This window comes from Melanerpes formicivorus, unplaced genomic scaffold (assembly GCF_026170545.1).
Source record: "Melanerpes formicivorus ecotype bairdi unplaced genomic scaffold, bMelFor1.0.p_v2 SCAF_31, whole genome shotgun sequence".
Classification (NCBI taxonomy): Eukaryota; Metazoa; Chordata; class Aves; order Piciformes; family Picidae; genus Melanerpes; species Melanerpes formicivorus.
The window spans coordinates 5,092,793-5,105,605 of NW_027142383.1; the positions used below are offsets into that span (position 1 = coordinate 5,092,793).

The 12,813-nt window shown below is 44.8% G+C and overlaps 1 protein-coding gene across 3 annotated transcripts in view; it reads right to left on the reverse strand.

Moving 5' to 3' along the window:
- SPIN1 (spindlin 1) overlaps window positions 1-9,255 on the reverse strand; it is a 271,264-nt gene extending 262,009 nt beyond the window's left edge. For 2 of the 3 annotated variants that reach the window (XM_068155424.1, XM_068155425.1), the window contains exon 1: window positions 8,939-9,255. The gene's annotated coding sequence lies outside the window, so the exon portion shown is untranslated. Of the gene's footprint in view, window positions 1-7,816; window positions 8,034-8,938 lie in introns of those variants that run through there. The other variant, XM_068155427.1, reaches the window with a different exon arrangement.
- Window positions 9,256-12,813: the final 3,558 nt, after the last annotated feature.

The window sequence follows — 12,813 nt, forward strand, 5'->3', positions numbered from 1 at the left end:
CGATGGGATACACCCACAGGTACTGAGAGAACTGGCAGATGAGGTTGCTAAACCCCTCTCTATTATATTTCAAAAGTCATGGCAATCTGGGGAAGTCCCCACAGACTGGAAAAGGAGAAACATTGCCCCCATCTTCAAAAAGAGTAAGAAGGAGGAACCAGGGAACTACAGGCCAGTCAGTCTCACCTCTGTGCCTGGAAAGATCATGGAGCAGATCCTCCTGGAGTCACTACTTGCTCAAAAGAATAGTGAAGACGTGATTGGGAACAGTCAGCATGGCTTTGCCAAGGGCAAATCCTGCCTGACCAACCTGATGGCCTTCTATGACCAGGTGACAAAATTAATAGATGAGGGGCGAGCAACTGATGTCGTTTATCTGGACCTGAGCAAAGCCTTTGACACTGTCCCACACCACATCCTGGTCTCCAAACTGGTGACACATGGGTTTGATGGGTGGACCACTAGATGGATAAGGAACTGGCTTGATGGCCGCACCCAAAGAGTGGCTGTCAATGGGTCCATGTCCCAGTGGAGGCCAGTGACAAGCGGAGTCCCTCAGGGATCAGTCCTGGGACCTGTCTTGTTCAACATCTTTGTGGGTGACATGGACAGTGGCATTGAGTGCACCCTCAGCAAGTTTGCTGATGACACCAAGCTGTGTGGTGCCGCAGACACGCTGGAGGGAAGGGAGGCCATCCAGAGGGACCTTGACAGGCTGGAGAGGTGGGCACAAGCCAACCTCATGAAGGTCAATAAGAGCAAGTGCAGGGTCCTGCATCTGGGTCGAGGCAATCCCAGGCACAAATCCAGGCTGGGCAGTGACTGGCTGGAAAGCAGCCCTGAGGAGGGAGACTTGGGGGCGCTGGTGGACAAAAAGCTCAACGTGAACTCTCAGTGTGCACTTGCAGCCTGCAAAGCCAATCAGATCCTGGGCTGCATCAGGAGAAGTGTGGCTAGCAGGTCGAGGGAGGTGATCCTCCCCCTCTACTCAGCCCTGGTGAGACCCCACCTGGAGTACTGTGTCCAGTTCTGGAGCCCCTATTACAAGAAGGATGTGGAGGTGCTGGAACGTGTCCAGAGAAGGGCCACAAGGATGATCAGAGGGCTGGAGCACCTCTCCTATGAGGACAGACTGAGGGAGCTGGGGCTGTTCAGTCTGCAGAAGAGAAGGCTCCGAGGTGACCTAATTGTGGCCTTCCAGTATCTGAAGGGGGCCTACAGGAAGGCTGGGGAAGGACTTCTCAGGATATCAGGTAGTGATAGGACTAGGGGGAATGGAATGAAGCTGGAGGTGGGGAGATTCAGGCTAGATGTGAGGAGGAGATTATTCACCATGACAGTGGTGAAGCCCTGGAATGGGTTGTCCAGGGAGGTGGTCGAGGCCCCATCCCTGGAGGTATTTAAGACCAGGCCGGACGAGGCTCTGTCCAGCCTGATCTAGTGTGGGGTGTCCCTGCCCATGGCAGGGGGGCTGGAACTAGATGATCCTTGTGGTCCCTTCCAACCCTGAATGATACTATGATACTATGAAGATGGGAAACTCCATCACTCTGGGCAACCTGTTCCAGTGCTCAGTCATCCAGTCACCTTCACAGCAAAAAAGTTTTTCCTTCTGTTCAAATAATGCCTCATGTTTCACTCAGTGACAGGAGAAGAGGCAATGGCCACAAAGCATCACTGGAAAGAGCCTGGCACGGTCTTCATTACAACTTCCCTTCAGCTATTTATGTACATTAACAAGATTCCCCCTGAACCTTCTCTATGCTAAACATTCCCTGCTCTCTCAGCCTTTCCTCAGATGCAAGATGCTCCAAGTCCCTTAATCATCTCCATGGCCCTTCACTGGACTCTCTCTTGTACTGTGGAGCCCACAACACGACACTGTAGTCCAAGTGTGGCCTCACCAGTGCTGAATACAAGGGAAGGATCACCTCCCTCGACCTGTTGACAATGCTTTGCCTAAGTCATAGTATCACAATATCAATGTCCCAACTCTGCCTCTTTCCACCTCCTTGTGCCCCTGACACCCCCCACCCCCCCCGAGTAAGGTTTCCATGCATGCTCAAAGAGGAGGGACCAAGGTGTCATCTGAGCCCAAGGAGGCATGTCCAAGGCATGGTCTATCAAGGAGGGGGGTTGCCTTAGGCCAGGAAGTGTGTTTTTATATTATAATGAGCAAAGTTCACTAAGGTTCATGGTTCCCTTAGCAACAGCAAAGCATCAGTCCCTATTGGCAGCAGTTATGGTTCTTTGTTCTGAAGCAATAATTGGGGACAGTGGGGTCATCCATCATACTTGACAGGTATGGGCAGTTGGTACCAGGTAGGCCTCTTTCCATGGGACCTGCACCTGCAAATCCATGGAGACCACATACCATTGTACAGGCTCAGTAACTTAATCAGTAATTTATTATGGAGCAGGCTGCTGTAAACTCACGCTAAGATGTTAGTCTAAAATCAGTCCAGGTTTTGGGGTATGGAGGTCTCAATTCCTGATAACAATGATGAGACAGATAATGCTCTTCAGATCACTCCCTACAGGCACTTCTCCTTAGCCAACTGCATGAGGTTCCTGTCAGCTCATTTCTCCAGCCTGCCCATGTCCTTCTGGGGGGCAGTACAACCCTCTGGTGTATCAGTCACTCCTCCCCTGCTGAGGGCACAGTCTTCCCCATCATCCAGGTCATTGATGAAGATGTTAAACAGGACTGGACCAACTATTGACCCCTGGGGTGCAGCACTAGTTACTGGCCTCCAACTAGACTTGGCACCACTAATCACAACATTCTGGGCCCAGTCATTCAGCCCATTTAGACACCACATATCCATCCCTTGCCTCTGCAAACCCTCTCCTTCCCTGTATTCATCCTCCAATCTCATCATCACACAGATAAAACAGTATGAGATGGGGCAACAGGTAGCACAGGAAATAGGGGCCAGTGTATGGTGGTTCCCCTACTGGTAGCAGTCCCTATAGTCAGACCTCTCAGCCTCTACTCAGGCTACCATTTGAGCTCCCACTTTCTTCCTATTACAGTATGGTCTTCTGTCTCCTTTCCTCTGCTCTAATGTCATTTCTTTTCTTCTTCTGTTTTTTTGGTTTTGTTCGTTTTTCTTCCCTCTTCTTCAGCACTTGTGTGACCGTTTGAGGCTGTGCCTTTAAGAAAGAGACAGTGCTGGGACTCTCTGGCTGAATGTTTTGGAATATTAACGAAAAGAATCAGATATTCTAAACTAATTTCATTGGTGGATTGGTAGAATGCAGTTTTCAGTTTAGATGCAGCTGGGATTTTCTCTCAGTTCGCTTCTTTCCTTCTCCCTTTCCAGCTTGTCTGCTTCTGGGCTCCCTGCCAGAGCGACCTTGAACAGATAAGCATGTGGCCTACTAATATTCTGCTTTATTAATAACTGCTCTTTTTCTCTCTAACCCTTTTTGGGGAAAAAGGGGAGAGAAGGGGGTACAGGGGGGGAACCCTCCTCCAGAGGAGGGAATTTCATTCCTGTATTATTGTTTGTTTTTTTTTTTTTTAACTTTGCTGTACATTTCTGTGTATATATTGTAAATACTGTAAATTGTGTACATATCCTGCATTTTCCAAAATTGCTTGTAAAATATAGCATTTTCCCTTTGCTTCTCCAGCTGGTTAGCTGTGGTTTTTCTTCCTCTGTGAGGGAGAGAAGGCTAGGCCCTTCTCTCAAAACCACCACAACTTGCCACCCTTTCTTAGGTTTGTTTTAACAAAGATGCCACAAGATCTACCAACTGGCACATCTTTGGCCTCTAACAGGGTTGTGGCTGAACTGTCTGGAACCAACTGTAACCAGTACAGGGCAGTCAATTTTCTCCCTCAGAGGTCACCCCCTGCAGCCCCACTCAACCCCCACCCAACCTTGCCAATTATGTCAAACACAGAACATCACAAGGGAACTATTCTAGAATACGCTTCCTTCTATGCTGCTGGAAACTTCCAGATTCAAAAATCTCAACAACAAGCATGAAATTATACAGTGGAGTTAAGCTACCTTCTTTTTGAACACACTAGCAAATAATTTTTCACAAAAGATACAAAACTAGGGAAATAAATTTTGCAACAGAAATAGTTATTTGAACTTAAGACATACCAGACCAGAAGTCTATTGCCCAATAGGTCTTTCAGTTATGCTTAAGGTAAGAGGTCATGATCTAACCAAGTTCATTTTTACATTTATATGTAATTAACACAGGTTCTGAAAAACAAGCAGTTGATATTTTTTGAAAGGGAAGGTTAAGTATAGATAAGTGATTTTATTTATTTACAGAAATCACCATAACAGCTTAGTATGCTTTAGAACAAGTCAATGAACATTACTGAAAAAGTTCAAGCTTACTTCTTCATTTTAAAAGTGACTGACAAAGTAATATCACCTTAAGGAGCAGTACCAGTGGTAGACATCAGTTTGCTAGGTAACATTATAGCTTACAACCTAGTCAGCATAGTAATCTTAGAATAGTTATCCATGTTCCCTGTATTCATTACTTGTTCTGACCTAATCTGGGGAAAACAAAAAACCCACTAAGCAATACAGTGGACAGAACAAAAAAATCCTCAAGGATTCAGAGATGTGGTAGTTTTAGGCTATGCCTTTAAAAATCAGATACATATTTTGAGCAGAAAAATGGAAGAATATAAATAAATCACAATTGGGTGTAAAAAGGAAAACAAAAGATTGTTCTAAACAAATTCATTGGATCAAAGTCTGGGATATAAGAGAAACTATCATAATTCTTTACATTTCACTTCCATTCCCATTCCTTTCCTCTTCTCTGATCTTTGCTGCTCTGCTTTGCCTGGGAGAAGATAACGCTTCTGGCTGACCTTGAGATAAGCTAACAAACTACTTTCTCCCAGCTTCTCTCTGGTACAGGGGTGTTTGGGAGGTGGGGGGGGGCGCAGTGGAGCAGCTTCCCTTTTGGACCAGGGGGGTTTCTGTGTTATTTGCTAACTGTAAATATCTGAATAATATTGTAAATACTGCATATTTTGTACATATTCATTGCATTCCATTGTAGAGCGTAGTTTTTGCTTGTAAATACAGCTTCATTTGCTTCTGAGTTAGTCCAGCTAAAGTTAATGCTGGGGGAAACTTCAACCCACCACAAGAGGGAATTGTCATCTTAATAGGCTACATTCAAAATTGAATATAGGGTTCAAGACTACCTTTGAACTACTAGGAAGACTTGGGAAACAGAAGAATGAGAGATCAACCAGTGACCTTAAACACAGCAATGCACTTTATTGAAGCACTTTCATCCTAAAGCATTTCCAAACTTGCAGATACAAGCAGTCTTAAGCAGAAAGATAAGCTCCCCAGAACTCTGACACTAAATCAAATAACCCAGAAACTCCAAAGAAGAACATTAAAACTAGCCAGGTTATCATACACCACTGATCGCTCCCAGGAAATGGAACTGCAGGGATTGACTCCAAGGCACTTCACTTGATGTAGCTGGCACTGTACAAGGGAACTATCAGCTACAACATGGTCAAAGAATAGAATCTACATAAAGCTATGGCAGAAGTGACAACTAAAAGAGATTACTTCAAAGATAAGCGGACTCAACAATTAGTCACAATAATAAAGATGCTCTTGCTATAAATGGCTACTAGAAGTCATCCATATGAAAACAACTGGAACATTATTGTTAAAGAGAGAAAGCTTTCCTCTGTTCAAATTACCACTTGCAATTGAAGGTCTAAAGTTCATCAACTCATTTGCATAGTAAGCATTGTTGAAATCCATAGAGCTATTCTTAAAATTAAGATCTACTCTTACCACTATTTGGAGATGCAGACCTTGAATAGCACATAACAGCATTCAACAATAACATTTTTTGTAAAAAGAAACACTAAGAGCTAATCATAGCAAAAAAGACTATAAAAAGCTACCTGTGAATGATTACAGTATACTGTCAGGAACACTTACTTTACAGATAGATCTCCAAGAAAATCCCATAATAAAAAGATAACAACACATCTCAATCACCTTGCAGTAATTGCAAATACTGGAATACAATTAGGTTATTTTAAAATCTAATTTAGTCACCACAGTTAATAACAACCATTTGTAATGATTCCAGAACCTGCTGCAATATATATAATAAAGTTTCCAAGCAAGCAAGTCAAATGACCTCACATAACATGGATTTACAGCAGTTTTACAATACATTACACAAAATGAATATAAAAAGGCAATCTCCAATTGTGGAAATATTCTCACCAACCTCTCTTTTAGGCTGGGAATTGATTTGGCTAAATTCTTCATGCCATAACCAAATTCATATTTTAGATTAAGATATAAAGTTAAATCCAACCACTGTCACATGGTAAAAACAGTATTAAGTACTGTATATAATTCAATTAAATAATTTCACCATTACCTGAAAATTAGTGATCTCAGGCCCATTTTTCACTGTTCATAGATAAAATCACAATTAGTTAACAATAGTTAAGAGTAACTGAGTGCTGCACAAATCCACTGGATATATCAGTCACAGACTTGCTCAGACTTTTCCATCTAGAAGTATTATAGTCACCTTGTGAGCCATGACATGAACACACATTCAAAAATGCTATTTGGATGACTGCTCAAGTTTCATATTGTGGTAAATGCAATACTATAATTTATTTTCCCCTCCAGTTAATCAACACTTGTTAACGAGAACTGAAAAAGTGGTGGGGCAACACAAACATATTAAAGAAATTATTCATCTTAATCCTAGCATTAAAATGCAGTAACTACTTCTATCTCAATAAAAACTATGATTACGCTGTGAAAGGGCTTCTCCACTAAAAGCTTCCAAAGCAAACTAACCAAAGAAAAGAGGACATTACTTCAGGGCACTGCTCTGATAGAAGTCATGGCCATCGATGTGTACACACTTTAAATATTGTATTTTGAAATATAATCTTTGAAAAATGAAACATTTACTCTGAGTTACAGTAACCTGTTTAGAAAGCATTGCATCCTTTGAATCTTGAACATTCATCCTTAAAACCTAGATATGCTGTTCTCTAGCAGATCATTTTAGATATGACCAAGAAATTTAAATGGCTTTATGTAATTTCAAAGGGGAAAAAAAAAACAACACCAAAGAAAAAGTGTTATTTTTGTCAAAGCCAGAAGGGGGTACTCCAAATAACTGAGGTTGGGAGGTGCATTTGTCTTGCGTTAAGAGAGGTCAGAAACATGCTGTCTTGTAGTTCAGTATCACACTTCAGTTCACACTGAAAAAAAGTGCTCCTTTTAACAAGCAACACGCAACAACCAAAATCAAACGCTTCCGTTTGTGCAATTGTCACCACAAGGTCAAATTAATGTGCGACAGAAAACTAGTAACGCAAAGAGATACCGCAAGTATTAATTCCAATTTTATATCCTGCGATCTGCAAGCTATTTAAGATACTGACAAGGAGATACAGAGAAAGCCAAGAAACTCACGAAAACCTATACTATGGTTTTTCACTACACAATGCCTATTCTAACACAGTTAGTTCACGTCTTTTTAATAAGACTCGGCCGAGTTGATACCTTATACTGAACTATATCCTAAAATGAAAGAAACAGCACTCGTTTATTTCGAGAGAATAATACAGCATTTCATCTCTGCCAAAGCTCACCAGCCCCCTCCCCCAGAGATACGCGCATTCATATCAAGCCTCTCTCAGCAAGGCTCAGCTAATTCTCCCTCCCTTCCCAACCCCCCCTCCGACTTCAGGTTTCATTTCGTTGTAAACAGCAAAACGAAAGGAGAAAGCCTCCAAAGCGCGGATCCTTACCCTTGAAATCCCGCCACGTGTACAAAAAGGAGGATGTTTTTTCTTTTTTTTTAATGGGAGGTGAAGGGGAAGAAACAAAAGCCTATACGGAGAAGAAGCTAAGCGACAGAGATAGAGGGAGAAAGAGGAAAGCCTGGTGAAGGAGCAGGGCGAGCGTCAGCCATGTTGTGTGTGTTAGTTCAGTAAATTTACAAACCTGCAACTGCAGCAGCGATTTCAGTCAGGGAGAGGGGAAGGAAGGGGGGAAGGGGGGGAAGGGGGGGAAGGGGGGGAAGGGGGGGAAGGGGGGGAAGGGGGGGAAGGGGGGGAAGGGGGGGAAGGGGGGGAAGGGGGGGAAGGGGGGGAAGGGAATCGAGGGAGGAGGGAAAAGCGCAGGCAGCAGCAGACAAAGGAATCCAGCAAAGCGCGCGCATACACGCACTCAGAGTGTTCCAGACAGTGGTAGAGGCATGTGCAACCCAAGGGCTGCCAGCCTAGCACAGTAGCAACTGTCTCAGCTCCAGCCTTTGGCTACCCGTGGCGCGGCCGATACCCGCCACCACCTTCACGTCCTCTGCGTCCTATTTTCCCGTGGGGGGAGCGGACAGATGGCAGAGTAGAGGCATACCTCACTCCGCCTCTCCTAGCATGCATTATAAACAGCTTTATCTGCCAGGAGCCCCTCGGCGGGCCCCAGCCCACAATACAATAGCTCAACAGAAAGGAAGAGGATACGTGCAGCTGTGACCCCTCCCCTCCAACAAGGGGGTGGGGGGAAGGTAGATACTGAGAGGAACCGTGCCAAAGGAAGGCAGCAGTCCCCCGAAGCCCGGAAGAGGGGGGGTTGCAAGGCACTACGTGGGAAGGGAAGATAGAAACGGCAACACGAGCCCAAGGCTCCCCTTTCGCCCACTTCCCGCGACTTCGAGCGGGCTACTGAGACTAGCAGCAAAGAAAAAAAGATAATAGAGACGGAACACAGCAAATATATAACGTCAGTCTCAGAGAAGGGAATGGAAAAGCTAGGAGCAACGGCTCCAAGCTCATTCCATAGCGACTCCCTCCGGCTCTATCTGGTACGAGCCTAGGCTACGCTTTCCTTTCCTTTCCCTTCCCGTCCCGCCGCCCGCATTCACTACTCACCTGCTGGGGGGATGGACGCCTGAGAGTGCCAGGAGAACAGCCCAGGAGCGTTATTGCTGCAGCAGTCCTGTCTCACTAGGTCACTCAGATTCTCTGCGGCACCATTAGGAACAGCTGCTCCCCTTCTATCATTTCTCCCACTCTGCCGTCACCACTGCTGCCTCCTGTTTGTTTCTGCCACATATGGATCCTCCTCTCCGTATACGAACTCCACCGCCAAGATAGAGGCCTCCTCACTTTCCTGCCAAATAGTGAGCTACCCCATCGAGACGTTCAAAACACAAGGCCGGACACCACCCTCCTCCCCCTCCACCAGCGCGCAGGCGCACTGCAAACCCGAACTGCGACAGGAGCGCAGGAAGTAGTCCTCCACCCAGTCCACCACTACTCGCTAGTGCGCAGGCGTACCGTCTTTCGGTGCTCCGTCAGCGGTTGTAGGGGAGGATGGTGTGGGTCCGGGTCCTTCTACAAGTTCAGGCCACTACCCCTGGGGCGGTGAACGTCTCCCGCGTCTCGTCGCGGTGGGTCCAGTGCTGCATCGCGAGGTGTCCACAGCACTTTATGTCAGCGGTAATACTTCACTAAACAGGCCATGGGAGCCAACGGCCTCCTTGCCATGGTAGGAAAGAAAAATCAGCTATGGATATCCTGTGTTAGAAATTCGTCCCGTTCCAGCTGAAGAGAGATGCTAGGATGCAAAGTATAGGATTACAAATGTAAATATTTATTCATGTGCATGAGATGCCTCAGCCAAACTGGGCTCTCTCAAGGGTTTTTTCTTTAGGAGTTTTATACCTTACACTACAAGGGTATGTGAGAAACGAACTCACTGCTGAAAACTTATAACCAGTTTATTATAAAATAAAGGCAACACAGCGCTGGGCGCATAGCGAGTTTGCTAGAGGCGTGCCCCAACAACACAAGGTGAACTGATATAGACGGCAAACATACATATTAATATATTAAAATGTACATATTCATATATTCCCCAGCACGCTCCCACCCCTCTCCATAAGGACAGACAAAACCTGCACTTTTGACCTGGCCAGTCTTTAGACCTGTTGGCACCTCCCCTTTCTCTCCCAATACCCCACACAATACAGACCATCAGCCCAACGATCGGGCCCCCCCCCCGGTCCCCAGTATTTCCCCTTGCGAAAGCCAAATATTATAACCAGTTTCTCACAATCCCTCTCCTTCTGTCTACTACATTTGGCTTGAGCCATAATAACCTAACTTGGTAACAATCCTACAACAAGCAAAAGGATTCCAATTTAAACTTCCCGGTAAAAGGAATGGGATAACTGATGTTTTTTGCCTGAAAATATTTCCTCTTTTACTTTAATAGGTACCATACACAGTGAGTCGGTATGGTACCTACCAACATCTGGGTGACAACTTTCTCCCTCTGAGTGGTTAATCCTGGGAATTAGGAGTCCGGTTTGACTTGCAACTCCACTCACACGGCCTATGGGGTTGCTGCCCACAGCCATGGTTCTAGATCTTCTTCGTGGCAATTACAGAGGTCTACCCGGTCTTGCCTCCTACAATCCCCACCAATGCTCTGCGCAGACCATGTCTCCTTCCCTTGTCCAGGGAGGTTGTACCAATTTCAAACCCCAACCTGTTTCTAGTTTGTGATGTTTTCAGGCAAGGGCCATTACCACTCCGCTCCTGATACTGGAACTCAAATCATGACCATCTTTATGTCCTCCATTTGGGGTACCACAGTCCATTCAGTGGATGGATCCACCAGTCCTTTGTTGGCTGTCTGTATTGCAGTCTCTGTGGTCCCACTAGCCGAACACAGTTTTTGGTACTTTAACACACAGAACATAGATGAATCCTCTGTCCTAATCACTTCAAATTATAACTACATAGATACATTTATAACCACACACACTCTCAGTACATCATTGTTTGCCATCACTTTTCTAAATAACCAGTTTACCACTGCTATTACACTTTACCCATCCCCAATGACATCAAGTCCCAGGATCTTTTATACACAGAATGAAATCCTTGATATTTTCTTGTAATGCAGATTCGATGTCACACAATGTCAGATGTTTCAAAAGGTGGGTTTGTCTCGCTAGTTCCAGAGCCTTCAGACCAAGGTGTCCCTGAAGTGGTCCTTTTACTCATGAAGCATGTGTCCACCCTTGTTCTGCAGTATGGACAGCTGGATCTGTTGTTAACAAAACCAAGAAAAGATCCTTCCCAGGGGGAAATTAGTGACTCTCCTTTCCAAGTTGTTATTAACACTTTACCCCCAGCTTCAATCCCATATACATCAGGAATCCCAAAGGTGGGATCTGAGACCAGAACAAAACAAAAAGCTGCTTTCTGGGCCTCCTCTACTAATAAAGGCCGCTGATAAGCAAATTGGCCCTCGCCTACTTACAGAATCTAGTAACTTGGAACAATGCTGTGAGAAATATTTGGCTTTCGCAAGGGGAATTACTGGGGACTGTGGGGCTGGATCGTTGGGCTGATTGGTTGGTTATTGCATGGGGTATTGGGGAAGAAAGGGGAGGTGCCAACATTTCTGAAGACTGGCCAGGTCAAAAGTGCAGGTTTTGTCTCAGTCCGGTTTTGTCTCAGTCTGGTTTTGTCTCAGTCTTGATGGAGAGGGGTGGGAACGTGTTGGGGAATATATGAATATGTACATTTTAATATATGAATATGCATGTTTGCTGTCTATATAAGTTCACCTCGTGTTGTTAGGGTGCGCCTCTAGCAAACTCGCTATGTGCCCAGCGTTGTGTTGCCTTTATTTTATAATAAACTGGTTATAAATTTTCAGCAGTGAGTTCATTTCTCACAATGCCCTACAGGATTTTTACTTCCAGTCCAGTCCTGGGTCAACACCCCATACAGATGTACAAAAAGATCAAATGATTTGTCCATGTCAGGCAAATTTAAAACAGAGTATCAATCAACATTCTTTTTATTTATCCAATCACTCATCATCTTCTGGACTCCATTTAATATTACTATTGAGGGCTAATTTATCATGTAAGACTTTTACCTCTTTTTTTTTTCCTCTCTATCCATAATCAACAGAACCCTTACAGCAGTTACCAACATTCTAGCTTTTGCCTTCTGTTTCTCTTCATCCCTCCTTACAAACACCTTCTGAGCTTCACGTAGTAATTCCTCTAAACCTCTGTCTTGCCAATCCTCGATCTTTTCCAATTTCTAATATCTGCCCATGGTTTTGCCACAAACTGCATCCTGAGAAGTATCACCCCAGCTGCAGAACTGGGATCTATTCCAGATTAGAGCTGCAAACTTCTCTTTAATCTTACCATCCACTCCATAGGAGGCTTCCTCTGATGCTCACTATAGGCTTTATCAAAATTTCTGGGCACAGCTTCTTCAATTCTTTGTATTACCTCCCATGTTCTGTCTCCCTTGAAGCCGTTGATGGTCCCACTGAGGATCTTGATTAGGCCACTTCTGATTTCTTGGTGGCTCCCCCACTCTGATTTTACCTCTCCCATATTCTCATGCCAGCCTGTTAAAGGGGTTAAGGGAAATGTTTGTTAATTGTTAAAGGGGTTAAGGGAAATGTTTGTTATAGCTTTATTGTATGCAGGGACCTGATGTATTGTCAAATGTCAAACCACAGTATTGTGGTCGTGCTAAGAGTTTGTGCAAGGGAATACGAGGATGTTGTGTAACATATTAACTTTAAGCCAAAGACTGCCTATATATGATAATGTATAGCCAGGGTGGGGACGGCAGTTAGCGGAGACTCCCCTGTTGTCCAGCGCTATCATCAACCACCAGAAGACAGGAGACTCCCTTGTCGTCCAGCGCTATCAACAACCACCAGAAGACAGGAGACTCCCCGGCTGTCCAGCGCTACC